The sequence below is a fragment of the Aphelocoma coerulescens genome, chromosome 4 (assembly GCF_041296385.1).
Source record: "Aphelocoma coerulescens isolate FSJ_1873_10779 chromosome 4, UR_Acoe_1.0, whole genome shotgun sequence".
Taxonomy (NCBI): Eukaryota; Metazoa; Chordata; class Aves; order Passeriformes; family Corvidae; genus Aphelocoma; species Aphelocoma coerulescens.
Window position 1 is genome coordinate 55,163,161 of NC_091017.1, and position 11,053 is coordinate 55,174,213.

Genomic DNA, 11,053 nt, shown 5'->3' on the forward strand with positions numbered 1-11,053 from the left:
TTTCTTGTTCGATATAACTACTTTCTTCCATGACTAAAATGGAATACACTGGTTTCCTCTGCTGGGTGTCAAATGGCTTTTATGTACTAGCCTGGGCTTTCTGTTCTCATGGCTTCACAGCGTGGTTAGGAGTTCATGATTTGAAACTACACATGATCATATTAATCTTCTAACATAAATAACAACAGACTTCTTTTCTGGCTTTGCTATTGGATTATTTAGTGCAACTGTCGGGCAGTCTCCTTTGAAAGTAAGCTCAGGAAATACAGTGATTATGTTGTGAATGCTTCAAATAACAGAAAGATACTACACGGTCTACTATATTTATATTCTGCTATAAATATCAGAAACCTAATTCACATTTTTTATAACTTCAAAATCACCTTTCTTCCCTTTCCAGGCAAAAACTATTCTGCCCACAATAGCAAGTCAAAACCATTTAACTAAGACAAGGGGGATACTGTGTGTCACAAAACGAAGTAATTAAATTTAGGCAGTATTATCAATGATGCCCAATTCCAACCGTTGAAGCTGCCGTTAGTAACCCCGTCTGTCCCTCTATCAAAAAGCTATTTATTCTTCATTACTGGCCATCCCTGGGTTATAGGGATTCATTGTCATTGTAGTAACTTAGAGGAGGAACAGTTAGTGCAATGATATTATGGAAATAGCCATTTCATAGCTCATGGGCAAAGAAGTATTGAGTCACAGCTTTGCAGCAGTTGTCAGCAATGGTGAAATCTCATCTGTATCATCACCCTCGAGAATCTGTTGCATTTGTTTGGATTATAGCAATGTAATAGAGAGGGAAATCGTGTCACTGGAGAAGGCACCCCACTGTAGAGATCCCATCCATGCAATTCTTGTAGAAGTCTGTGTGATAGGTCTGCAAAACTGGGGACAAAATGTGGTGTACCTTGGGGACACAGACTGCCCACTTTAGATCAGAAACACCCAAACCAACAGGGTTCCACTTGGGCCATAGGCAAAAGTTATGCCTTCCTCTTGAGCTGTCTCAAAACTACTCCTGCCTCCTCGCCAGACACCAGAGCATGTCTGAGAGAGCCTAACTTCCAGAACTGAGATTTCAGAAGGTTTTCTCCCACGTCTTTAATTCTGAGGGTGTGCAAAGTAACATGAGCTTATTACATGGAAGGCGATGAAACTAAATGAATGCTTAGATAGGTTGTGCCTTTTTTTTTAAAGAAACACAAATCTATTAAATTTGAGTGCTTTTTACCAAAGAGTATATAGATGCATCCAAGAAACCACAGCCTTTCTCCAACAACATCTAACTTAGAAGTTTTCTTCTCCATTCAAAAATGAATTTTAAACCCTAAAGTTTGATCACACCTTAGTGGTACTTGTCTGTTTATTAGACATAAACATATTTGTTTATTAGACATAAACAAATCTATGTTTGTTTGAAACTGGCAATATAAATTTTTGGCCCAGATTTCTGCCTACTTACTAGAAAACAGTAGCTTTAAATGTTTGGATGATTGGGATTTTTTTAAAGCTAGGAGAAAAGGCCTCAGTTTTGGAAAGCAAAATGTTTCTGGTGGTTAACTCTAGCCAAGTCACTTGAGCTGTACAAACAAAAGAAGTAATTTTATCCTGCTTTATAAAGTAGGTACCAGGCAAAAGTACATTACCTTTCTTAAATATATGGTTCATTTTAAACAGCATGTTAAAATATTTAGCTGTTGATTTTCTGGGGCTCTTAAGTGCAGTTATTTACATTATGAATGTTGTATTATCATAAAATCAAGTCAGAAGCAGCTGATAAGATACAAACACAATAGAGCGCAACTTACTCTTGTGGAACAGGTTTTATAGAAGACGTAAAAGAACCTTATACATGTAGCCATACACTTTCAACACGATTCTCAGTTGTGAACAGTAGTGCTATGTTAAGAAGAGGTATGAAAAGGAATAAAAAACCCCGTTTGTGGTCTATACAATGGCCAGGTACAGCACACTACAGCAGTAGCATGGAGCAGGAGAATGGCAGAGGATGACATCACTTTTCCTGATGGTGTGTGGGAAAAGTGGGTTTTGTGAGGCTCTGATTCGTTCCTGACAGTCTCCAAAGAGCTGGGAGGAATCAGATATTGCAAGTTTAAGCAACAACCTAGGGAGATGTTAGGGCTCTTTAGAAGATGCAAATAATGCTCTGTCAATGCAGTAATATGTCTTAAATATGCAACTGAGACAGATGTCACATGTCTACACCCAAATTGCATTTATCAAATTGTAGCTATTTTTATAGTGTAAAGGAGAAATCAGTTTAGAGTTCATGCCATGAGACCTATGGACTTCTTTACCATGAACTTCAGCACAACATCCTTTTTCCACAGCAAATCTCCCTGCTTCTTCAGCGTCTACAGGGTGAAGGAAGCATTTGAGTTTTAAGCTCCTATATGAGAGAGAATTTATTTTTCCACTATCACTTCCTCCTCAGACCAATTTTGAATACAGTGTCCTCACAATTCTTTCACTTGTTTTCATCCCTTCAGCAACTCGTTCTTTCTTCTGTCCTTTGCTGCCTCCTTGTTTCTTTTTCTCTGCATAAATGATTTCCAAGAGATGTCTGAGCACACAGCTCTCTCTCCTGCATACTTTTTCTTCTGCCTTAACTTTTTCTTCAAAATTACTTTGCCATCTTTTATCTCATTTCACCAGCAACATAGCTCTTGACAGCTGAAGGTGGGTATTCTTATTGCTGAGTACCTTGTTTCCAAACACTACTGAGGAGTCTTCTTGCACCTTCTTCTGTCATCCTGCTAGAGCACTAAAGAAGATGGGATATGCAATAATGGAAGATATTTCTTCCAAACTGTCAGTGATCTTACTGTGTAGAATAAATGCAAAGCAAATTTGTGTGCAGTATACACGTAGCTAGTGCAAAAGTTCAGCATACTAAATGATATGAAATGCACAGGTAATATCTCACTCAAATATGAAACAGTTGTCTTGATCACAAAATATTCTGCAATCATTAAGACTAAAGGATAACTCTGAGTAAAAATACTTGAATACACATTGTCCCGCAATTCTGTGTTGAATACTAATCTTAAATTAGAATAACAAATTAAAAGGAAAGTGTCAAAATTGCAAATAGTTATTAATTTAAAAGACTATTGTTATGATTGAATTTTTTGTGGGGTTAACATAAATAGAGAAGTAATCATGAGAGATGTGTCTTGTATCTCAGTGTAATATAAAGGATGCATATTATATAAAATGAGGAGGAACAAAAGTTTTGCTCATCCTATGACTATAATAATTGCCAAAAGTTCTCATTGGTTCAAATACAAAGAACTTCATTCAGTAGCTAACAAGGCCTTCTTCAAGTAAATTCCTCTTGTTCTCATTATTTTTTCTATCGTTTTCACAGTCTTACAGGCAAATTGCAGCTGCCCAATGGCAAAACTCATCCGTCATGATATACTATTAGATATACATTCAAAGCCTTTGCAGGTATGTGGGGCAGTGTGCCTATGATGTAATGATGTTCAAAATGCAGAATACACATTATTTAAAATATAAGATGAAAATGCTATTTCAATTGCTGCTAATTTGCATTTCATATTCCCAAAACATCGTAATACTATTATAAGGTATTGATCCAAGCATGACCATTTGATTTTACATCAATACTAATATGACTTTTCTGTGATCTGTTGACATGTGGGATTTTCTGAGTGAAACACATACATACCAATATCCAACTATTTTCACTAGTAAAAGTGGATTCAGCTGTTCTGTGTGAAAAACTGTTGGTAAAAATGTAGATCACCCTGTCCCAAAACTTGAAAAAGATTTTCCCGTAGACCTAGATTTATATTCTTACTGCTTTCCCAAATCTCTTTCATTTACCTCTTTGATATAGTGGCGTTTTTCTGATACCTTTTTTTGGCTGGAGCTGTATTCAGTATCCTAAGAACGAAGTATGGGTAGCAAAAACAGTTATGCTGTTTAGGAGCAAGGATCCCTCAAAATCTCAGTCCCATCCTCATTGTGGTTGTTCAGGACCTGACATAAATACTACTGGAATAACAGCCTTCCACTGAACCTCTCTGAATTATGTAAACAATATAGATTATTGTGGAACAATTTTTGCTTTGATTAATTTTGCATACAGATGCCAAAATCATATGGGTCCCACCCCCATATGGTTTCTTCTCTCCCACTAGATAGGCACACTGAATGATACTCAAATAGCCTTCAATCTTCTCAGCACTGCTGAGGCACTTCTTCCTACTAAATCCCTGTTTTCAACATACCCAAGAGTTTTAGCTGACAACATTCTGTTGATTTTTCCTGGTGGTTGCCAACTTGAAACTTACCTAGGATCAAGGCTAACCATAAAATAGGTTGGGTTGGAAGGGGATCTTGAAGAATACCCACCTTTTCTGCAGATATCCAGACAGACATCCTTTTCGTCATCTGTACACACACAGATGCCCAGAGAGCCAACACAGTCTCTGCTAAAGACAATGCAACATCTCCACTGATTTACTTGGAACAGACTTGAATTTTAATAGCATGGAAAATCTGAAGGGGAGGATGCAGCCTCTCTGGGAAGTGTGCTATGTGCTGATGATTTTCAGTCACTTTACTGTCACAGAAATCAGCACATAAAATGGCATTGTTTTTACATCACCTGACTATCTACAGGATCTGAGTAAAAACTAGAAAAAATGGATTTATCGCATATTCATCCCAAAATGAGCAATCCCAGTTTCCTCACAGAAGCCAAAGGACCTTAGGAGCAGAGAGATTGTCATTTGTCTCAGGTGAGATGTGTTTCTTTCTCATCATCTGTCAAGACCTGAAAATGGTTTACAACCTCAAAACCCAGCTAGAACCATTGCTGCTTCTGGATTGCAGGGTTGCTGATGGGGGCTTTTCCGCCTTTTGTTACGTATGACAGAGCTGTGACCCTTCTTGCCCACATGGAGTTGTACTTCATATTGAAGACTACCAAGAGGGTGAAGTACGGGTTCAGTCCCTGCATGGGGCAGGTCAATACTGTCATAACATTCACCTTCAATTCCAGGCACCATTTTCCTGTATACTTTCAGATGGAGTCCACGTTGCAGGAAGATAAACCCCCAAGAACTTCAGGCTCATCTGGCTTCAAAAATTCCTTCCAGCCCCATTGGCCTTCTAAACCAAACCTGGAGTATCAGAAGCAATAAAAGCAAAACTAAATCCAATGAGTTTACATTGCATAGGAAAAACATTTCTGGCCCCCCTCTCCACCCTGTCCCCAGTTATAGGATAAAAACTTAATCAGGGCTCCAGAGCCCACCTAATAGGAGACAAACTCTAATGGCTGACCCACAGTAATTTAAATTACAGTGTGAGTTTGTTAGCGCCCTATCATCTCCTGTTTGGTTCTCTGAATGCATTGTGTATAAACACAATGCACATTGGTATGTCCTACTATCTGCTTATTTTCACACATTATTTTACTTACTTTTGAAGATATCAGCATGTTTCAGTATACAATTACAGAACCTGAAAACTCAATTAATGTGCTATTTACCTGAGTATTAACTAGAACAATGTCTATTAAATGCATTAGAAAAAAAATTCTTACAGATTGTAAATGAATTTTTAAGAACTGACCCAGTGCCAATCCTTTCAGCACCTGTCTGGATATAGGCAATTATTTTAGTTAATGGCACAACACAAGGCCCCAGAGTACACAAATAAACCCACCCTTTCCCAAAGCGATTCAAGCAGGGATTACTTAAAAGGTTTTAGTTAAAACTGCAGTTTTGTTCTCATCATGAACTATTACCCATTCATTTTGCGTCTGAATGTAAACATATAATTTGCCCTTCATTTAAGACTCCTTCACATCAAACATAATCAGCTTATGGAAGATATGTGGCCAGCATAAAAAAAAAGACATAGTTTATATCTTACAGCTGTTTTTCATAGGAGTTCAGGTTTGCCTCCACTTGTCTCCAACAAAGGAAAACTTCTATATTGCCTTCCCTCTTCAGTAGTATGTGTCAGGTATTTTTCTCCCTTTTCTGAAATTCTTTTAGGGGGAGTCTGCATTTGACCACTGAGGATATGAATGTCCCCCCAACACCCTTCTTGCCCTCCCTTAGCAAAAGATGGACCTTACATAACTTGAGTTTCAATGAAGAAGGCTGTGAACTCATTTTGACTGCAATAAAATGAAAAGCCTGTTGATTAACAGGAAGGCATAGGTATACTTCCCATGTCAGCACTTGGGGCTAGCTAGTAATAATTTGATTGATTGATTGACTGATCGATCGATTGAAATAATTTTTACTGGAAGGCTAAAAATGACCAGCTGCCAATATTATATCACTTTTATATAGGAGCCCAGGACCATCCATCAGGTATCATTTGCAAGCTGGAATCCCACTAGGAAAAAAAAATAAGCAGAGCAAATGCAGCCAAGATTTGGTAAGTTGTCTTACAGAAATAATATAGCTGATACAATCAAAATAAGCAGAAGAACCACAGAGGGATGTAGCCAGGGCTGGATACACAGTGATGACACCCCAGCCAAGAGCAGTGATTCAGCTGTGGTCCCAATAACAGCAGCTGATAGGTACCCAGGGATTTTTAGTGGGAATGGAGCTCTGACTTTTAGCCTGAGCAAACTCTCCCTGTTTGAGTCATGAAGGAAAACATCCCAGACCATTTGACTTGGTGTTTCTTGCTCATCATTTAGGCTAATTACCATTAGCCTCTAAGGCATGCAGCACTGCTCTGACCTGCTGCTCCTGACAGCCCAACAGGGCACGTTTCAGTTATATGTGGGAGCTGCTGTATCCTTCAGTTAGCCAACACGGAGACCTTTGATTAAACAGCTTAACACTATTTCCTTCTGCTAACCCATTCCCTTGTGTGGGAGCTGGAAGTACCTTGCCTGAAGGCACAATGCATCCCTACAGGCAGGAATTCAGGATTGTCTAACCCTGCCTCCCTGCCACTGGCTTCTTATTCTGAGAAGAGAGGCCTTTTTAACTTTCCAATGACCTCTTGACTTATATATCGTCATCCTGCACTGTGGGAAGAACATACCTTTCCATCTTTTTTACTATCTCGTTCAACCTCATTGGATTCATTGACAGAAACAGGCATAGATACATAAAATTGCTGTAATTGGGTCAGGCCATAGGTCTGATAGCGGCCAGTGACTATTGCTTAGAGAAAGAAAAGAAGAAGCAGTGCACAAACAGAAGGACCCTTCCCTTTTACAAATCTCTGCTACCAGCAGTTTCAAGGACATCAGAGAAATGGAGCTTGTATCCAGATCATCAACTTATGATGCAAATACTAAAATACTAAATAACAGCTAGTATAAAACCCAATACATTTTTGAACTCAGAGATACGTTTTTCATTAAACAACACAAATGCATATCTGTGATTGTATATGACACAGACCCTTATGTGTGAGTCATCAATGTGTTTTGTTGTGCTTCTGTATTTGCAAGGAGACAGATGGACTGGTCTTTTTTTTTTTCCAATAAAAAGCACCTAAAGTAATTTTTTTTTATCAACAGGATTTCCCTAATTATCTTTTAAGCTATTTTCACTGCACTCTCTCTCCCCCATCCTACTCTGCTTTTTATCAGAGGCCTCTCAATATCTACGATCCAATCCTCTCATTCCTCAGCCTTTTACTGGCAAAGGTGTCACACACGCACTCCCTACCTCTGTAACTAGGTTAAAGATCAGCTTGCAAAGGCAAGCTGCAGTCCTGAAAGCTGTTCAGCACTATGGACCTGCTCTGCACTCTGCTGAAATCACAGTCTAGTCTTTAAAAGGTTCTGTAGGGTTTGACCAATTCGTCAAGCTTAGAGGCAAGGCCCTATAAGAGGCATTACTAAATCTACCCCAGTGCACAGCACACCATACTCTGTAACTTGCTGGTTTTGCAATCCCGTACATTTTTTCTACCATTTGAAATACAATTTCTCCTATATGTTGCTTTGCAAGAGCATCAAGTATGCCTAGACAGAAAAGGGCTAGGGCTTAAAAAAAAAAAAAAAAAGGCATGATGTTCAGTGATATTCAATATCAGTACTCATGTAACTGGGAAAAGCATTGCTTGCAAAACAGAGTGTATCTTTTGAAATGTGGGGGGTGTTTTTCTTCTTGCTAACCAGTGCAGGCTGGTGCAGGTAAAGTCTCAGCTGAGTGCAGCTGGTTGGACAAACACAACGAAACAGTGCTTCTGTTTTACCAAACATGCCCAGACTTAAAATTGTGGTTGTGAGGTTTTTTGTCTGCTTTGGGTTTTGTTTTTTAATTAATGGAACCAAAATCAGACAGCCCATAAGGCAAGCAAAGGCAAGGCCTCCTGTCTCCTTACTTTTGGGTATACGAACCTCCCTGTATTTATTCCATCAGGGAACAAAGAAAAGAAGTGTGAAGATCTGGGTGTCTCTGCCTAGTTGGTCAGAAGCAGCAGGAGGGCATCTCTGCTGGTGTCCGAGTCTCCACGGCGCTCTGCTGCCTGCTGTCCTTCACTCGTAATGACAGAAAGCTTTGACCCGGCCACATCTCTACTTCTGGAGGGAAAAGCAAAGCCTTCTCTTAGGGCTATTTCAGCTCCCAGGACCCTTGTGCTGCCCCAAATGTCCTAGCAGCTGCCCAACGAGCATTTCTGTCTTTCACATCCTCTTCCCCTGCTTACACAATCTGCAGCTAGTATTTTCCTTTTCTCTTTTTCTCTTTCTTTTTTTTTTTTTTTTCCCCCTAATCGCAGAAAGGCCTCCCCGCCTAATCTAATTCCCACTCCTTTGTCACAAGCAGATGTCACTTTTACATCTGTGCGTCTGCTCAATCGCCATCTCCTCCAGCCCAGCAGATGTTGCCGCCGCCGCGGCCGCCGCGACCGAGAGGAAAAGCAAAGCGCAGATCCCTCTGCTGGCCGCCACCCGAACGCCACGGGCCTCCGCCGGGAGAGGCCCGGAGCAATGAAAAAGGATTATTGTTGTTGTTGTTGTTGTTATTATTAATAATAATAATATTAATATTATTAATATTATTATTCCTTCTTCACTTCTTCTACACCACCATCATTACTATTGCAAATGCCTCCATCCCAACTGATTAGGCAACAGGAGACCAGCCAAGAACGCATCGGGTCGCCTGGCATGCTGCTCTAGCGCGGAGAGGGAGGGGCGGCCGCCCCGCTGCGCAGGGCCCCCCAGCCCAGCCTGAGCAGCCACTGGGAGCGGGGCAGCAGGGGCAACAAAAAGTGGGATTTTTTTTCTCCCGGGAGTGGCAGGCAGCCCCGAGACGCGTCGGGACTAGGAACGTGTCCCCGCACTGTCCCTCTGTGGCAGGGGGACAGCCAACACCTGTCCCCGGCCACTCCGGTCCTGTCGCCCGAGACGGCTCCGCATCGCTGGGGCTTCGGGGGCGGTGAAGCGCCCGGCTCCGCGGCCGCGCTAGACTGCACGCCCCGTCCTGCGAAGGCCCGCACCCCAGGGGACCGGCCGCAGTGCGGTGGGATGCTCTGGCCGCTCCCTCCGAATAAAGAAGTGACAAAGAAACGCTCGTCCGTATTTAACATTTTATTCCGGCGGGTGGGAGCGTGGCGGCGCGGTCGGAGCCGGGCCCAGGAGGCGCTTTCCCATGGTCGGCGGCGGCCGTACAAAGGCGCGCTGTTCCCTGTTTTGTTCCGCTGCCTCCGAGCATTCCTCCCGCAGCCTGAGGGGAGCGGACCGGGCCCCTCTCAGTACCCAAGTAGAGGAAAGAAAAGTGGCTTTTAAATACTCGGCGTGTTTTTCTCCGGCACTCGACCCCATCGCGCCTCCAGCCGTCGCTCATCCCGCGCACCCCGCGCATCCCGTGCACCCCGCGCATCTGGCGCACCCCGCGCTGCCCGGCTGGGCCAGAGTTTACGATCGAGACAAAAGGGCTCTTCTGCAAGGGGAAGAAAAAAGGGGGGCGGGGGGGGGGGGCGAAGCAAACGGGAGGCTCTAATTCTATTTGTGTCGCCTAGAAATCAGAAGGGGTTTTTCCACACTTCGCCTTGATTTGATTATTCCTTGGAGATGGTTTCTCTGCCCCCAGCCAGACGCGTGGGGGAAGGCCGCTGAGGCAGTTGGCCTATAGTGAGAATAATCAAATTACCCATTTGCTGCAACTTTTTCGGCAGAACCGCTCGCGTGTAGAAAGAACAACTGGAGCCCAAATCCCTCGGAGGGGGAGCGGGTGAAACCCCGGCGGAAAGGGGACGGGAGGGGCGAGGGGTGAGCCAAACCATCCCCCGCGGCAGTGCGGAGCCGGCCACGCCGGGGACAGCGGGGCAGTCGGGGTGGCAAGCCCGGGGACAGGACAGGACAGGACAGGACAGGACAGGTGGCGGGGTGGGCACTGTCGCTGCCGGCGCGGGGTCCGATACCGAGCGGCCCCGCAGGCCCGGGCGCGGGAGACAGCGCGGTGCTGCTGCGGGAAAGAAACGCGGCACAAAAGGTGCCCCCCAGAGGAAACGCACATGGATTTCTTTTCTTTTTTCTTTTTCTTTTTTTTTTTTTTTTTTAATGCCCTGTGTTGTTTGAGGGGGGTGAAGGCACCTCCTTGCCCCAAACACGTATTCATATTCATGAGAGCGCGGGTAAATAAAGACAAATCCCTGCTGTAGTAACACTTAGATTCACATCATTCTTTGGTGCCCTTTAGATTTGGGGGACGGAAGACAGATGTTTGCAGCGCTTTTCTCTTCTTGTCTGCTGACCATAAAGGGACAACCATTTAGAGCTCGCAATTTGTTTCCATCCCCGCACTAAAACCGTGTTCACATTTATTTTCATTTCGACGGTGCACAAAAAGTGTCCACGGGCCATCAAAGGCCGTTCTTTATCAAATACACATTGTACAACATGCAACCGCAATAAAACTATCAGACCTCGCCATAAAACTATCACCCGGATCCTCAGAGGCTCAAGAATCTTCTGCTTTGTTTTATTACCCACCAGTAACCCCTAGTGACATGCCCTCCCTCCCCTGCCCCCCGCAAAAAAATAAAAGGAAAC